This window comes from Pinus tabuliformis, chromosome X (assembly GCF_031772625.1).
Source record: "Pinus tabuliformis cultivar Carrire ecotype Pingquan chromosome X, CPIR1, whole genome shotgun sequence".
Taxonomy (NCBI): Eukaryota; Viridiplantae; Streptophyta; class Pinopsida; order Pinales; family Pinaceae; genus Pinus; species Pinus tabuliformis.
The window spans coordinates 1049126567-1049129405 of record NC_142308.1 but is presented as its reverse complement, the minus strand read 5'-3'; positions in this window follow the sequence as shown (position 1 = coordinate 1049129405).

The window sequence follows — 2839 nt, the reverse complement described above, 5'->3', positions numbered from 1 at the left end:
GAATGCCTTTGATAACTCTTCATACTGCATCGACCGAAATCCCAGATGTGAAATCCTTATAAAATATAACCTATGAAACATCGCATCCGGGGACCCTTTTCCCTATCGCAATTGTAGTCGGGGAGGCGTATCGGCAGGGGAAAGAATCTTACACTTTGTGTGACCATCGATAGTTGATCTGCGGGGTGACTTCATCACTGCCACGTGTCACTTGGTGAGTGGTGACATGTGTTGCCCAGAAATGGCCCCATAAGACCCCTGAAAACGCTGAAACTGAGTGACACGTGTCCACCTATACTACCACGTCAGTGTCCGTACTGCCACATCCGCAATGACGTTAGCTACCATGTCAGCTCTGAGGACCAATCATATGCCACCACGTGGGCCCCTAGAGGAGAGAGAAAATGGATTGCACGACCCTGTTTTCATAGGCATTTCCTTTGTAAATTGATTTAGGCCTCTCATGACAATTTAACACTGAGGGCCCAAATTATCGGTGATTTGCACTATCGACGTGTTTCACCCCTCGTAATTCCTTAAGAATGGCCCCTCGCGAGACTATGGGACTACGAGATTGCGGGACTACGGGGTCGCTGATATGTGGGATGCGGGACTGCGGAGCCGCTAATATGCTGGATGTGGGACTTGTGGTGTCATGCCCATGAGTTGTGTTTGCGATGTGCGACGAGTTGGGGAGACACGCGCTTGGTTAAATGCGACAAGTCGGGGGGCGACGAGTCGTGTGCAATGATTTGTGACAAAAGCACGAGTCAAGTGCGACATATGTGCGACAATATGCAATGAAAGAATGTGACGATGGGATGAGTTTATACGATGCGTGGAAGACTGCATTGAGAGGTGGAGTCGACCCACAAGTTGTATGAACCGTTGTGAAGGATGGGCAGGCCGACGTGAAGTGGGGGCGAAACGATGTGTGGGTGACCAAAACCTATGGTCGGCCTGGGCAGGTCAACCCCATGTAACCATGGCAAATGGGTATACATTAGAGGAGGACGCATCATGGAAGATCATCCAATGAAGAACACATAACATACTTCCAAAGTGAGCCAAGTGACTTGGAAAGCAAAGGGAGGCGAAGATAAGGATAGGCTGAGGTGCAGGCAAACGGGTGGACCGAAGCACCAATGTGGACGAAGAAAACAAAACCGCAGAAGAGTTAGGGTACCGCAGGCCGAACAGCTTGGAGAGCGAGGTGGGTCTACTCGCGGGTGCAACGACCGAATGGTAGGTCGGGTAGAGAACGGAAGTGCGGAAGGTTGGGGCAAGTCTGCATGATAGTGCGAGTTGGGCGAGGGACACGACTCACAAGTTGGGGCAGGTCTACACGACAGCGCGAAGGCTGGGCGGAAGTGACATGACCCGTGATTTGGGCGGTCAACATGAGCCTTAGGAAAGTGCGACCCGACCCACGAGCTGGGCGGTTGACACGGAGCACCGGGCGGGAAAGTTGAGGAGCGCTGGGTGTACGAGTTGGGAGCGTCGGGTGTAAGCATCGAGCATGACGAGTTGGGCACCTGGGAGATACAAGACGGGCATAACAAGTTAAGCACCAGGCACGACAAGCCGGTGGTGTACACGGTGAAGTGCGACACAGTTTGGGTGAGGCTGCACGGTAGGGTGGGTTGCTCTGAACGGTGGACTTAGGTGAGGCTGCACGGTAGTGGGGCCAAGATGAACGACATCTTGGGCAGACTTGAGAAGTGAAGTTTGGCAATTTGCCAAGGTAATTTTGGGGTTTCCATGAAAGGCTGATGTTATATATGAAATTTAAATTATACTGTTATATTATATTTTGGGCAAGCTCTAACCAGAGAGTTTCCCCTCCCTTGAAGAATATTGTACTTGTGTAATTTTATATGAATGAAGTTAAAGATGAATGTTTTCGTTGTGTAAAATGAATGATGAATGCTTAGTGAAGTGAAAAATATTCTAAGTATTGAATGTTAGGCGTAGTCTGTACTTGAAAGTATTGGTGAAAATAAATCGGGTAGCGGTGTCGCACCTACCTATGTGCGGTTGAAAGACCACTGCTAGGATAGGGGCGTGACAAGTGGTATCAGAGGTTGATTCAGTTGAACGAGATTGCAAGAGTAAGGGGGATACCTCTACACTTCGTGACAATTAAAGATGGAGGCCTTTGATCGATTTATGGTCTACACTAGATCACAAAGGAAGCTGAGGGCAGAACAAGCAGAGGAACCTCAAGTTATGACAGGTGAATCTAGCAAGGGAGTTGAGCTAGTTCTGATGGATCGAGTGGTCGATAGGATTGAGGAGTTGGCATCTGACTTAGCTTTGGTGAAGTCCGAATATGCTGAACATAGAGATATGGCAGCGGGGTTGTAGGTAAAATATGTGGTGCTAAAGGAAGATTTTGAAGATCTCAAAATCTGTGTATACGAAATGACTGTATACAGAAATAGAGAAAGAAGTCAAAGAGATTGGAGCTGCAAGGGACCAAGGTTTGGCAAAAATCTTGAAGTTGCAGAAAGATCTTGGAGATGCTTGGAATGAGATAACGGTTTTGAAAAAAACAATTGGGCAAAGTTCTCGTGGAGGAGTTGCTCATGTGAAAGTCAAGGAACTTGATCCTTATGATGGGACAAGAAGTGCGAAAACTCTTGGTAACTTTCTATGGGATATGGAGAAATACTTGGAGCGTTTGGGTATGTCTGATGATGAGGCCAAAGTAAAAGTAGCTGCTCAATTCTTGATGAATGATGCTAAGATGTGGTGGCGAAGGAAGATGGACCAAATTGCTAGTGGCAATGCTGAGGAGATCACTTCATGGGATGAGATGAAGAAAGCTATGCAAGCT